This window comes from Callithrix jacchus, chromosome 2 (genome assembly GCF_049354715.1).
Source record: "Callithrix jacchus isolate 240 chromosome 2, calJac240_pri, whole genome shotgun sequence".
NCBI classification, from domain to species: Eukaryota; Metazoa; Chordata; class Mammalia; order Primates; family Cebidae; genus Callithrix; species Callithrix jacchus.
In genome coordinates this window covers 27,791,904-27,808,134 of record NC_133503.1, presented here as the reverse complement: position 1 = coordinate 27,808,134, position 16,231 = coordinate 27,791,904, and the positions used below count along the sequence as shown (strand labels likewise).

The 16,231-nt window shown below is 32.8% G+C and overlaps 1 protein-coding gene and 1 non-coding gene across 4 annotated transcripts in view; one reads left to right on the top strand and one right to left on the bottom strand.

The window, feature by feature from the left end:
- TENM2 (teneurin transmembrane protein 2) overlaps window positions 1–16,231 on the bottom strand; it is a 3,966,312-nt gene that overhangs the window by 3,323,689 nt on the left and 626,392 nt on the right. The window lies entirely within an intron of this gene.
- On the top strand, window positions 6,985–7,096 carry LOC118151890 (U6 spliceosomal RNA). The gene has a single exon (XR_004740290.1). It is a non-coding gene; the product is annotated as a U6 spliceosomal RNA (small nuclear RNA).

Below are 16,231 nucleotides of genomic sequence, written 5' to 3'. Positions count from 1 at the left end.
TATTCCTAATGACAAAAATCATTGCTCTATTGAATTGTAAATGTGTTAATAAATAAGATCTATTTTTTTCTAAGTGTAAAAATAATATGACATTGGGAAAAATCTAAAATTTGAAATCTGGCAATTCTCCCAACCGGAAACTATTTCAAACCGTTGAAATTCCATTCAGGTGCTTCACACGAGGTAAGAAATTCAGTGTCTGACTTGCCACATATTTCTTTTATAATCTCCAATGTTTCTGCCTTAGTTTAGTATGTACAATATGTCTGACTTAGAATGTCTGCCTTAGGATGTCTTCTTACTCAAAATGTATTCCTTAAGAAAAGGAGACTTCTAGAGAGTGAACCTCAGTAGAATATATAAAATGGTTTTAAAAAATAAAATAACTATTTCTATAAATGTTGGAGGAAACAGGATTAACATTTCAGGTTATTCTAAAATAACATACATATATAAATGTTTATTTTTTAACTCTGTAACTATAAAAATAAATGCTTATTGAAGTTTCTAAAGTAGATATATCAGAAATCATAATAATTGCTGCAGATTTTACTATCTAGCCCAAACATGCACAAATTCAGACACCATAAAGTCATTCTGGAATTACAGTGTTAACATGACATATATTCTTGCATTTTTCATGACATTCAGGTAAGAATTTGAGAAGTTAAATATACGTATATATACACACATACTAAAAGGATAATGTACTTGAATTGTTATGTCACTGCAAGTCTAAACTACAATAGTTCAATCATAAATATGCAATTTTCTATAGATTATTGTATGACTTACTTCATTTTTCTCTGAAAATTGGTAAATATATATTCAGTTTAAAGAAATAAAGGTAAGGATAATAAATATTAGCAAACTCTTCTTAAATATCTATATTATGCTTATATTTTATGCTGCCTTTGCTTGAGTAATTCTCAAATAAAATTTCCCAAACTGTATTCCTACTGTTATTATAACACATTCTTATCTAAATGTCTCCTTTTGTCTATGCTTTATTTGAATGTTGGCTTCATTTTGTCAAAAACACATTAACAGGAGAGTTTGAAGAAAGATATATATTTATAACTAATGTAAAATTTGACTTATTATCCAAGATTATCCATTATTATTTGGTATTACTATTCTAGAATTTCAAATATGACTGCTTAGAACATTTTTAGGGTAGTATTATTAAAATATTCACAGAATTTTTTAATGTTAGCTTTATTTAAAATGTAGTTTTATAGACTGAACATTATAACATAGGTCAAGTGTATTTTGCCTATTTAGATGCACATGCTCATTATCTAGGACACATGCCCATTTCATTTCAAAAAGATTTGTAATACTTAGAAACACAAAGCTTTTGTTCTGTTTTAACAATTTCCATGAGAAATCATCATGATTATAGTAATAATGCATTAATGTAGAAACCCTAATGTTAACCTTCACGTAAAAATACATTTATCTGATGCTTTTGGAAAATGTAGTATCAAGCATGCTAGTGAGGAATCTCACCTTAAGGTTAGTTAGAGCTGTTTTTTTTTCTTTTTTTTTTTGCATTCGAGAAAGAACCAAGCATTTTACAAGGCTTTTAAATATCTCTAATGTTTAAGTTTTTTTACTCCTTTTCAAGAAACTCTTCTGGGCTCACAATGAATATACAAAAAACATTTGGAGTCATGCAGGAAGTTAATACAAATATACAGATGACTATAAGACAGGCCATGTACCACATCTCCAGTATGTTAAAAGGAGTTTCGGAGTTTATATAGGGCAGATTTTGTGAAGCTCAAGAAGGAGGTGTCCTTTGAAATGTAAATATCTGACTCCTGAAGATGGTGGAAAAAAAATTGGCCCAAAGCAAGATGATCAGGAAAAAGAGAAAAGTCACTTCTTTTACAGAGCGATGACAAATAAGCTGACGATAGATGTGAACCAGGTTCATTTGTTCTTGCATACCAAGGTTATGCTTGCATTGATATCGTAGTTCAGGAATTCTCAACTCTGTGTGTGTGGGAGCAGAGAGCTGTGTGTGTGTGTGGTGTGTGTGTGTGTGTGTGTGTGTGTGTGTGTGTTGGAGCAGACAAAATGAACAATTATTGCATGCACAAAGCAATCCATATATTTTGATCAAAAAATAAAAATAAAATAAAATAAAAAATCCAAGGAAGTAAGATGAATATTGCTACAGATTATAATACATGTGCAATTTGTGAATTCTATCTGTTTGGTTACTTCCTGTCTTTTCTTCCTCTTCTTTCTACTCAAGAAAAGCACTGTAGAAAGCAAGGGATCAAGTGTAATAGAATGTGCACACTTAATTAATTTTTTAAAAAGCAAATTATTCACAACTTTTAGACTTTAATTATAATTGTTAACTTATCATCAAAGATATACTTCATGATTGGTTATAATATGCCAGAAAAGTCTGACACAGTCTGGGAAGCAGAGACAAAAGGAAGAGACTGGAGAATTTCTTGTTTTTAAGTGATAGAATGGAAATTGTGCTTTAAATATAGTATTCTGATTTGTGTAGAAGGGATCTGACTGGGGGTGTTTGGTCCTCTAGAGAGAGGGGCTGAGAAACAGAATCAGGCTAGAGGCTATGGATATAGAAAGGAAGGAATGTCACTTAAAAATGGAAACTATAGGAGTAGCCCATTAATGACAGATAAGAATCCAAGAACAATCTATAGGTAGGTTACTGACAACTTAATAGTCAATAGAAATAAGGCACTTAGAAGCAGCAGACTCAGATGGCCAGTGACCAGAATAACACTGAGTTTTGCATCTGGGGAGAGAGGCATAGCTATTTATATTGGAAAAGTAATAGTTATGGAGAGAGACAAAAGGAATAGTAGATAATAAGAAAAATAAGGCTGATGACTAATCATTAGTCTAAGTTATTTATACCTATTGTCTATTTAGAACAAAGAGAAAGAAGACTGAAAATACAATGAAAGAACATTTGGGAAGAAGAAAACATGCATGATATGGTTCAAAATAATCTAAGCTAAAAATAAATTTAAAACAGAAGGAAAAACCCTTATAAAAAGCTGCAGAAATTATAGATTGTAAAAAGAGAAAAAGCCACCGATCAATTAGGTACTTATGGCAACATCTGGAAAAGCTGATAGCAAATAATAATTGAGCACTTGCTATGTACTAGAAATTATGCTAGGGTCTGAGGTTATAAGATTAGGGAAAATAAGAAAATATAATAATAAACACAAATGATTATTGAACCGATAATTTTTAAACCTTAGTGGAGAGAATAATAAAGAAGCAAGCATTAGGAAGTAATTATAGGTCAAAGATATCAAAGAAATGTGTACATATTAAGTGGAGGAAAAAAAGAAATAGACTTATAGCTTAAGATATCTTTATCTGTGCATATGTATAATTACATGAAAAATTATTTAGTTTTTATCTTAACCAAAACCCATTATCTAGTTGATAATTACCTTGCTTGCTCTCTATGTATTACCTGTGTGGCATGGAATCAGGACAACTACATAATTTGTAGAGCCCCTGTTTAAAAATAATTAGGAATTTCAATGCATAAACAGTAGAGCATTAAACCAAGTGTGGAGTTTGCTATGGTCTGAATTTTTGTGTCCCCTGCCAAACTATATATTAAAATCCTATCCCACCAGTGAGAGTATTAGGAGTTAGGACTTTTGGGGAGGTAATTAGTCATGATGGTAGATCCCTCATGATTGGGATCAGTGTTCTTAAAAGGACCTTAGAGAGTTAGCTAGCACCTTTCACCATGTAAAGACATAGCAAGAAAGTACTGTCTATAAACCAGAAAGCAGCCACCCACCAAACACTGAATCTGCTGGCACCTTGAACTTGGACTTCCCAGTCTCCAAAACTGTGAGAAATAAATGTTTATTGCTTGTAAGCCACTCAATTTGTCGTATTTTGTTACAATGGCCCAAATACACTAAGACTAGGTCCTTTTGCATATAAGGCCCTTCACAGGATTTGTGCCCATGAATCCAACACTGTATGGAATTCATTCTACCAACATCATGGTTTCTTTTCAGCCTCTATTGAAGTTCCTCTCTTTACTGATCTCTATATGTTGAGGTGCCTAGGATCACAGGCCTTACCCTCTGTTCTATCCACACTCATCTCATGGAAAGCCCAGTCAGTTTCAGAGCTTTGCAAACCGAATATGCAATGATTCTCAAAACTTTACATTCTGACTAGGTTTTTCTCCAGAATTTTAAACTCATAAATCCAAGTGTTCACTATGTCTCTCCATCTTGCTGCTCAAAAGAAAATTGAAGTTCAGTGTCTCAACACTTCATCTCAAGTTCGATTCCTCATGTCTCCCTCATACCTGCTTATCCTACAGTTCTGCACATCACATTAATTGCATCACCAAAGTTCAACGTTCTCAGAGCAAAAATACCAAAACAATTTTACATTTCTATTTGAAATTTATTTCCAATCTATCATCTTCCATGAACTGTATTCAAAATATACCAGAATCTAAATTTTTCTTAGTATGTGACCATCAATTTTCTTTTCTTTTCTTTTTTTTTTTTTTTTTTTTTTTTGACAGAGCATTTCACTTGTTGCCCAGGCTGGAGTGAAATGGTATGATCTCAGCTCAATGCAACCTCCACCTCCTGGGTAGAAGCAATTCTCCTGCCTCAGCCTCTGGAATAGCTGGGACTACAGGCACACACCACCATGCCTAGCTAATTTTTGTTTTTTCAGTAGAGACAGGCTTTCACCATGTTGACTGAGATGGTCTCAATCTCTGACTTGTGACCACCAATTTTCTAACTGCCATCTTCTCTTGCCTAGATCACTGCAGTTGCTGCTTAGCTAAGCTTGTTTCTTTTAGACTCATCCTCCTCAACATATTCTCAACAGAGTAGCCAGAATGATTCTCTTAAAGCTTTGTGCAGATGAAATCACTCCTCCAAGCTTTGACATGACTCCCATTTATCTTGAAGTTTAAAAAAATTCTTAAAATGTCTGGCAATACCCTATGAGATTCTGACCTCTTGCTATGCTCTTATAATTTATCCTACTAATTTTCATTTATTCCTACTCCTTTCTACTCTTCCTGAGTTCCTTCCCTACTAAGAAACATTCTTTCAGAATATCTGCACAATTACTTCCTCATATCTTTCAAACCCTGTCAAATCTCATCTTTTCAATAAGGCCTATCCTGATATTCTCATTTGAAATTGAAACAACTCTTTGGACTTACCCAATTGCCTCAGTCTCCCTTACTCTGCTCTAGTTTTTTTTTTCTGTATTTTTTCACAGCCCTCTTTATTTTGTAAAATTTCACATAATCTATGAGGCTTGCTTTTTGTCTCTCTTCCAATACTAAAATAAGAACTCCACTAGGACAGAAATTTTTGTTTTGCTTCATTCTGCATCTAAAGCATCTACAAGTACAGCATCTGGTATATACCTAGTGCTCAAAAAACAGTTGTTGAAAAAATGTATAATAAAGTAAGTGAATACATGGAAGGAATATATGCTAACTATGCACTTAGTATCCTGCAGAAATATTATAAACTGAGCAATTGGAAATAAATAAACTCTATAGCTCTCTGAAGACCTGATAAGCCCAGGTTTAAACTACAGATATACTATTTTACTGTTATTTATAGTGATGGCAGTCATAAAATGTACACTTATTTGGGGATATCAAATTAATTTAGTTCTATATTAAATGTTTCTCACTCTATCCTTTTGTTTTCAATAACTTAAATATCAATAAATGTATTTCCTTATGGGTATTACTGCTAACATTTAAATTTCTGACCTCCAAAACAGCAGGAATTGATTAACATTTAACAACATGGAAATGTGAAGAAATGAGAAAATTAATTATTGCACCTCATAACTCAGAGCGTATGGCTCAGTTTTAATGCATCATGTAAAGGCTTTAGACTTCAGAGAATCTATTTAAAATTTGTATTCTTACACACTGTAATGGTAAATAAGGGGAAAGGACAAAAAGAACTCAATTCAATCTCTTTCAAAGACCCAGTCACCATTGAAGTTTAATGCAAATAAATAATCAGAAAAAAATGGCATTATCTTTAATCATCCTCATTAAGGCCACAACAACAGAAGTCAAGCAAACATTGTTTAAATGGCATATTCGCCTAATTTTCTATCATTCACTTTATACTCTGGTATAAAGGAGAAAATTTGGGCTTCAAGGAGAATGAGAAACAGCATCATTTCTTAGTCAAAATCTCATATCACAAAATAATCTTACAGCTACTGTAAAAGAGTATGTAAGAATGTCATAAAAATATACAAAAATCAGAGTAATTATGTTCTTTCCCTACCAAATACTAAAACAGATTATAAAACTGCAATATTAAACATTTTATGACACTAAGTTTTACTTTTAATTCTGTAAGTTAGACTGCTCACCCACTTACTAAAGTTTTTATTATCTACATTTATGAGTTTCTCTTAGTTAATTAAGTGGAGTCTTCTAAGTATAGAGTCATACTATCTTCAAAGAACAATTTACATTTTTCTATCCAATGTTCATGCCTTTGCTTAGTTTGTGGTCAAAAAGATAAATTTATCTATATGTCTACATATCCTTAATATTGTAGTGGTTTTGTAAGAAAAGATGTGAATTCTCTTATATTTTCAGCATTAATAGAAGAAAAAATTACCTTTTTGTCTTGCTAGATTAATATTGTTTTCATAAAATTTCCCAATATTTGCATTCCAGGAAAGCACCCTAGTTGATTGTTGCCTATGATTATTTCAATGACATTTTAATTTAACTGCAATTTTTCTAGGGATAGGGGATTGCAATGGTATCCAGATGTGAGATCTATCCTAATTGGTTGCTATGTTTTATTTCTACTGGATTTGGTATCAATGTTTTAATTGTTTTATCAACAATTATTTAGATGCTTTCAGAAAGTTTTGCCTGGAGCTTTCAATTTTTAAAGTTTTGACAGAATTAACTTTCAAGTGCTCACTTTGACACCACATATACTGAAATTAGAACAAGACAGAAATGATAAGCATGGCCCTGATACAAGAATAACACACAAATTCATGATAACACAAATTCTGTATTTTTCCAACACTGAAATTCAGGAAATCATTCCCAAGACACATAGTCATCAGATTCTCCAAGGTCAAAATGAAAGAAAAAATATTAATGGTAGCTAAAGAAAAGGTCCAGTTAAAGGGAAAGGAAGCCCTTCAGACTAACAGCAGACCTCTTAGCAGAAGCCTTACAAGCCATAAGAGACTGGGAGCCAGTATTTAACATTCTTAAACAAAAGAAATTCAAATGCAGAATTTCATTTTTGGATAAACTATACTTCATAAGTGAAGGAGAAATAAGTTCCTTTCCAGACAAGCAAAAGCTGAGAGAATTTGTCACTACCAGACCTGTCTTAAAAGAGCTACTGAAGGAAGCACTAAATACGGAAAAGACCATTACCAGCCACTACAAAAAAACACATACATATGCAAAGCGCTGACACTACAAAGCAACCAAATAAACCAGCTAACAGCACAATGACATGATCAAATCCACACATATCAATACTAACCTTGAATGTAAATGGGCTAAATACCCCAATTAAAAGGCACGCAGTGGCAAGCTGGATAAAGAATCAAGACCCACTGGTATGCTGTCTTCAAGAGACTCATGTCACATTCAATGACACGCATAAGCTCAAAGTAAAGGAATTGAGAAAAATCTACCAAGCAAATGGAAATCGGGGTTGCAATTTCAATTGCAAACTAATAAGTTTGCTAAAAACAATACAATTATGTGAAAATTGAATAACCTGCTTCTGAATGAATTTTGGATAAATAATGAAATTAAGGCAGAAATCAAGAAGTTCTTTGAAACTAATGAGAATAAAGATACAGCATACCAGAATCTTTGGGACACATCTAAGGCAGTATCAAGAGGGAAATTTATAACACTAAATTTAGACCTCAATAGGACAATCTAACATCACAACTAGATGAACTAAAGAACCAAAACAAAATCAATTCTGAAGCTAGCAGAAGACAAGATATAAGCAAATTCAGAGCTGAAGTGAAGGAGATCACGAAACCAAAAAAAAAAAAAAAAATTTAAAAGATAAACCAGGAGTGATTTTTTGAAAAAAATTAATAAAAACAAATTGATTGCTAACTATGCTAATAAAGAAGAAAAATGAGAAGATACAAATAAGCACAGTTAGAAAAAACAAAGTAAATATTACCACTGGCCCCAGAGAAATAAAAATAACTATCAGAGAATATTATTAACTCTTCTATGCACATAAACTAGAAAATCTAGAAGAAATGGATAAATATCTGGACATACACACCATCCCAAGACTAAACCAGAAAGAAACTGAATCCTTGAGCAGATTGATAACCACCTCCAAAATTTAATCAGTAATAAATAGCTTACCAAAAACAACAACAAAAATTCCAGGACCAGGCAGATTTATAGACAAATTCTACCAGTTGTACAAAGAAGAGATAGTATCATTCTTATGGATACTATTCCCAAAAATAGAAGAGGAGATACTTCCCTTAACTCATTCAATAAGGCCAGCATTATTCTGATACCAAAACCTGGCAAAGATACAACAAAAAAGAAACCTTTAGACCAAGATCCCTGATGAATATTAATGCAAAAAGCCTCAACAAAATACTGGCAAACCAAGTCCAGCAGCAAACTGAATCCAAGTATCTTATCCACCACAGTCAAGTAGGCTTGAACCCCAGGAAGCAAAGTTGGCTCAATATAAGCAAATCTACAAAGTGATGCATCACATAAACAGAACTAAAGACAAAAAAATAAATAAATAAAATAATCATCCCAACAGATGCAGAAAAGGCATTTGGTAGGATTCAGTACCCCTTTAGATTAAAAACTCAATAAACTATGTATTGAAGGAACATACTTCAAAATAACAAGAACCATCTATGACAAATCCACAGCCTACATTACACTGAATGGGCAAAAGCTGGAGGAATTCCCCTTGAAAACTGGCATAAGACAAAGATGCCTTCTCTCATCACTCCTATTCAACATAATATTGAAAGTCTTGGCCAGAGCAATCTGGCAAGAAAAAGAAATAAAAGATATCCAAATAGGAAGAAAGGAAATCAAACTATCCCTGTTTGCAGATGACATAATACTATATCTAGAAAACCCTATAGTCTCAGCCCAAAAACACTTTTAACTGATAAACAACTTCAGTAATGTCTCAGGATCCCAAATCAATGTACAAAAATTACTAGCATTCTAATACACCAACAATAGTTGAGCTGAGAGCCAAATCAGAATGCAATCCTATTCACAATTGCCACAAAGAAAGCATAAAATAGCTAGAAATAAAGCTAACCAGGTAGGTGAGCAAACTCTACAATGCGAATTACAAAACACTCCTCAAAGAAATCATAAATGACACAAGCAAATGAAAAAATGTGCTTATGTATATAAAGAATCAATATTATTAAAATGGCCATACAGCCCAAAGCAATTTACAGATTCAATGCTATTCTTACTAAACTAGCAATGACATTCTTCATAGAACTAGAAAAACTATTTTAAAATTCATATGGAACTAAAAAAGCCCCAATAACCAAAACAATCCTATGCAAAAAGAACAAAACTGGAGGTATCATCCTACCCAACTTCAAACCATACTACAGAACTTCAGTAACCAAAACATCCTGGTATTAGTACAAAAACAGATACACAGCCCAATGGCACAGAGAGCCCAGATAAAAGGCCACACATTTACAGCTATCTAATCTTTGACAAACCTGACAAAAACAAACAATGGCAAAAGGACACCCTGTTCAATAAGTGGCACTGAGATAACTAACTAGCCATGTGCAGAAGATTGAAACTGAACCCTTTCTTTACACCATATACAAAAATCAACTCAAGATAGATTAAGGACTTAAATGTAAAACCCAAAATTATAAAATCTCTGAAGATGACCTGGGTGATACTATTCTGGACACAGGAATTGGACAATACTTCATGACAAAGACACCAAAAGCAATTGTAACAAAAGCAAAAATTGACAAATAGGATATAATTAAACTAAATAGCTTCTGCACAGAAAAAAGAGACTGTTGACAGAGTAAACAGACAACCTACACAATGGGAGAAGATTTTTGAAAATTACGTATTTGACAAAGGTTTGATATCCAGCATCTGCAGGAAATTTAAACAAATTTCAAGCAAAAACCAAACAACCCCATCAAAACACAGGCAAAGGACATGAACAGATAATTTTCTAAGAAGACATATGTGTGGCCAACAAGCATATGGAGAAAAAAGCTCACCATCAGTGATTATTAGAGAAATGCAGTTCAAACCCATAATAAAATATCATCTCACATCAATCAGAAGTTATTATTAAAAAGTCAAAAAATAACAGATGCTGGCATCCTTTATATACCCAAAGGAATATAAAGCATTCCGTCATAAAGACACATGCACAGGTATGTTCATTGCAGCGCTATTTATAGTAGCAAAGACATGGAATCAACCTAAATGTCCATCAATATTAGACTGGATTTTTTTTTTTTTTTTTTTTTGAGACGGAGTTTCGCTCTTGCTACCCAGGCTGGAGTGCAATGGCGCGATCTCGGCTCACCGCAATCTCCGCCTCCTGGGTTCAGGCAATTCTCCTGCCTCAGCCTCCCGAGCAGCTGGGATTACAGGCACGCACCACCGTGCCCAGCTAATTTTTTGTAATTTTAGTAGAGACGGGGTTTCACCATGTTGACCAAGATGGTCTCGATCTGTTGACCTCGTGATCCACCCGCCTCGGCCTCCCAAAGTGCTGGGATTACAGGCTTGAGCCACCGCGCCCGGCCTAGACTGGATTTTTAAAAAATGTGGTATATCTGCACTATGGAATACTATGCTGCCACATGAAAGAAAAAGATCACATTCTTTACAGGAACATGGATGAAGGTATAGGACATTATTCTTAGCAAACTAAGGCAGAAACAGACAACAAAATACTACATGTTCTTACTCATATTGGGAGTTAAATGATGAGAACACACAGACATACATAGGGGACCAACACACACTGGGGCCTATTGTAGGGCAGATGGTGGGAGGAGAGAGAGGAACAGGGAAAATAACTAGTGGCTTAATTCCTGGGTGATGAAATAATCTGCACCACAAACCCTTATGACACAAGTTTACCGATATAACAAACCTGCACATTTACCCCAAACTTAAAATAAAAGTTAAAAAATAAACAAATTTCCAATTAACTAAGCTTCAGAAACGTTTAATGAAGATAAGTTGTTGCTGAGGATTTTTTTGTTTGTTTGATAACTTTACTTTTTCTTATGCTAATTGGTCTTTTTAGACTGTCTTTCTTCTGGTATAAATTTTCATATTCTTTTTCTATAAATTAAAAAATCCAAATTTTGAGATTAATATATATATTCACATATAATTTTCAACTTTCTTCCTCTAAATGACTATCTCCAAATACCAGTGTTTTCATATTTTTGCTTTCTCCTTTTATTGTAAGATTTTTTATTTTAATAATTTTTTAAAAATAGCAAACTCATTAATTCTACCTCTTTTGTTAATCATTATTTACCTTTACCTTTAGTAATTCTAACTTATTCTTAGTTTGTGTGAAAACCAGGAACAGGTCTACCACATGAAAAGTTGTTAGGATGGACAGCCCTATTCATTGTGAAAGTTTCTATACTATGTTTAAGGTCTAAATTGGAAGAATCCTATACCTTGTGAGATGACTAGAAATGTGGACACAGAATCCTGAAAGCATGGCACTTGGTGAAATTTTATTACCTGAGATGATCATAATATGGTCACCATGGTTTAAAAATGGAGAGAAGTTTCAAACCAAGTAAGGCAGTGCTTCTTTGACAGTGTAAAACTTCAATCCATACTGACTGCTGAGCTCACTGATTCAGTGTATGCCCCAGTGAGAGAAAGGCAGACTCTAACCAGGCATCAGGTGTTAAATGGAATTCAGCTTAAAGGTGCCTTTAGCCGAATTCCATCTAACACCTAGTCTTTACCTTTACTGGTTGAAGTATAATCATCCTCTCAGCTTACTTGTCACTATAAAATCTCTTGCAATAGTTTCTTTAATTCATTAGTTGGTAGTTATTATTTTCAATTATCCCTCGAATTTTTTTCTGGCAGAGTCTAAGCTAGTTCATTGAGAAAATATTAACAAAATTCTGGTAAGATTCATTTTTTAAAAAAAGAAAGAAAATGAGAGAACATAAAGAAAGGAAAGCAAAGGAAGGACATTAATAAACAATTAGAATATATTAGACTACAGAGAACAAATGCATAAAATATCTTACTATAAATAATTGTTTTTGCAGGTAAATTTCAAAACAAAGTATGTAAATAGACAAACTTCTGAAAAAATTTACTTATAAAAAGCAGCTAAAATAGGGATAACCTGTGGCATATTATAAATATTAAGTCAATTGAATCAATCATCAAACATCTCTACACAAGTAAATACCTGACCCAGGTAGTTTTTAAAAAGAATACCAATATAATTTGATCATTACATGTATTTTTAAGAAAAAAGAAAATGAGAGAATATTCTCAAAATTTTTGAGGCTGATATAACTTTGATGCCACAACTTTACAAGGGTATTAGAAGAAAGAAAAATCACAGACCAAATGAACTTATGAAAGTAAATGCAAGCGGAGAGCTAATAGCTGGCAGGGAAAAGGAGCACTGCTACTTTTAAAATACAAAATTACTATCACATACTAATTTTCTAAAGTTGAAACCAATTCTCTGAGTGGATTTTTTAGGAAGAAAGTCTAAGTAGACTGGTGAAATTTCCACAGATTTTGTTCGGTGACATATATGTGCACAGAATGTTAGGTAAATGATGTATGTCTTGACAAGATAGTTATATAGATTACATGCTCCCCACACCCCCCACACAGATGCAGGAAATCAGAAGACACCTGAAAAGCCTGTAGCTTTTATGGCCAAAGAACGATCAAATTTAAATAGAAATTACTTTCAGAAAAACAGAAACTCACTTATAGGGAGAGTATTGGTAGTAGAATCCAAATTGAACCAGATAGTAATTAGAATGCAGGAATAAGAAAGACTCAATATTCAGGTAAATAGAAGTGAAGAAAGATTCACAGAATGTGAATATCAGAATCAGAATATCAGAGGGGCCATTTTTCTGGAGTGTCATGGCAACAGCAATAGGGGAGCTCTAGTGATATTTCTATTACTTCCTCTATAAGAACACCTCTTAAAGTATAGAAAATAATATTTAATCTAAACATGAGGAAAGTAAAAAGGTTGCAATTGCATCACATGTAAATATATTGTAAGAAAAAAAGAAAAATAATTTGACTAAAGCAATAACAGTTAATTAAGGTATAATTTTAAAAAGAACCATTGAGTACATGGAAACTAATTTAACATTACAAAATTGGCTAAACAAGCTTTTAAAAAATATATTAAAAATAAAGTGAAAGATGTAAATTAGAAATAAAACATGTCACAGTAATATAATTTTTGAATAATAGTGAGAGTAAATAATAGTAAGGGAACTGATAAAGCACAAAAACGAAAAAGAAATACAGATAGATTGGTAGATAGAAAGATAATTTTAGAAATAAAGAGAGACATGGCTGAGTATGGTGACTCACCCATGTAATCCCAGAACTTTGGGAGGCCAAGGCGGAGTATGGCTTGAGCACAGGAGTTCATTAATAAAACAAATAGTACACATAAATAAGAAACAACATAAATAAAAATATAAATATTTTAAGTAACAATAGTGAAAGGGAGAAATACAAAAACAATCAAATAGAAATGGATAGTAAAATAAAAAATAATCCAAATATAATCAATTAAGAAAACAAAGAAGGTCTAATGAATACATAATTGGAAGTCACAGTCAAGAAAACCAAAATAATGGAATAGAACAAATAATAAAATATACAATTACATAAAATATTCCTCCAAATTAAGAAGCATTTGAATATATGTGTAGAATATGAACATTGTGTGCCTGGAAAAATCAATCTGCAATTGTCAAAACCAAAACATATTCTGGGGAAAACGATTGCATTTTATATATATAAGAAATGATTGTATTGTAAATATTTTAAAAAATTAACATCTGTAGACCTTATACAGAAATCTTACAGTCCAAACAAGGTAAAGAAGATCATATATTCACAGCACTTCTTAACAAAACACAATTGAGCCATATGTTAAAGTTTCTTAATGAAAAAAATAATACAAGGATTTCATATCCAGGCAGAATTACTTTTCTTGTATAAGAGTTATAGAAGAATATGGGTCTTCAAAGTGTCAGGAAATTTTAGATGCATAAAGCTTTCCTGAAGAAATCATTCAAGAGAAAGTTTCATATAGTCAAGATTTATTGAGGAAAACTTTGCACTAAGGTCTACTGTTGAGCATTTTTCTACTCAACTATACTAAAACTACATAAAAGGGATAAAGGTCAAAGAATTTTAGGCAAATGATGTATGTCTTGACAAAATAGATACCACAAAAACTCTGAAATACAAGGAAACAATTCAAGGAGAATGTCTAATTCAAAATAAACGTATTGATTGACTTCTATTGTTAATTGCAAATAAATAATTTCATTTATAATTAAATATTAATAGGCCAGGCACTGTGGCTCACCCCTGTGATCCTAGCACTTTGGGAGGCTGAGGCCGGTGGATCACCAGAGGTCAGGACTTCCAGACAAGCCTGACCAACATCGTTAAACCCTGTCTCTACTAAAAATACAAAATTTAGCCAGGAATAGTGACACATGCCTGTAATCCCAGCTACTTGAGAGGCTGAGGCAGAATTGCTTGAACCCAGGAGACAGAGGTTGCAGTTAGCCACTATCATGCTGCTGCACTCCAGCCTGGGCAACAAGAGCAAAACTCCATCTCAAAAATAAATAAGTAAATAAATAAAATTAAGTATTAATAAAAGAAATGGGAGAGTAAAGAAGAAGTTGTTGATTAATTCCACAATTGCCCACAGTAGGAAACAAATTAATAGTATCTTAAGCCCAGGAAGCTAAGCATCATTATGATGAAAACTGCTATAATACAAATATACAAATTTCCAAATACCAAAAGATATTAAAAATCAGATTATACATAAAAGATTTCATAACATCAAATAATGTGACAGAAATAAGATAAAATATATTTGTTGTATCAATTAATACAAATTAACTCAAAACAGCAATGGAAAAAATATTTAAACCAAACACCAAAATGAACTGTGCTTATACGATATTTTTCTGAAACCAAAATGAATAAATCAAAAATTAATGGATGAGTATCTCTTAAGAACATGGAGGTAACATTCCTCAACAAAATATTAGGAAATCAAAATCAATGGCACATGAAAAAGATCATACAACATGATCAAGTGATATTTACCCCTGAGATGCAAAGATGCTTAAACATTTGCAAAAAAATAAGCATTATGCACCACACAACAAAAAGGATAATAATCATATAGCCACTTCAATAGGTACAGAAAAAGAAATAGTGTTACAATGTTACAAATTGTAACACTATTTCAAGAATAAAACTCTCAACAAATTAGATATAGAAGGAAGCACCTAAACATAATAAAGGTTATGAATGACAAATCTACAGCTAACATCATACTCAAAGATGAAAAGTTGAAAGCTTTTCCTCTAAGATCAGGAGCAAAATAAGGATGCCCACTCTTACCACTTCCATTCAACACAATACTGAAAGTCTCTTCTTTCTCCTTTTCTTTTCTTGCATTGTACTCACTATGAATTCATGCGGATTCCTTTTTGATTAATCATTGTTAATGTGAAGGATGGGATAATGTTCACATTCTAACCAACAGAATTTTGCTTGTTATCATGACAAAAGTGACATCTACTTCTCACTTCTCAAATGCCTATTTACAATACTTTTTTCCTATCCTCTGCCACCAATAGATTCTTACAAATAGGTCTTACTGTTGTGATTCCTTGTTCAGTGCCCTACCTCCTATGCCTGTCCTTGCAACAAAAGCAAGACAAATCAAACTTCCGCCATGAACCTGATAACCGCACTTGCATTGATGCAAATTAGAAATAGCTGATTTTGAACCTCAGAACCTGCCACAATTTAAAATTTAATCTGTGTAGCAGTTTTGACATTTGTGGTTAAGTGAGTATT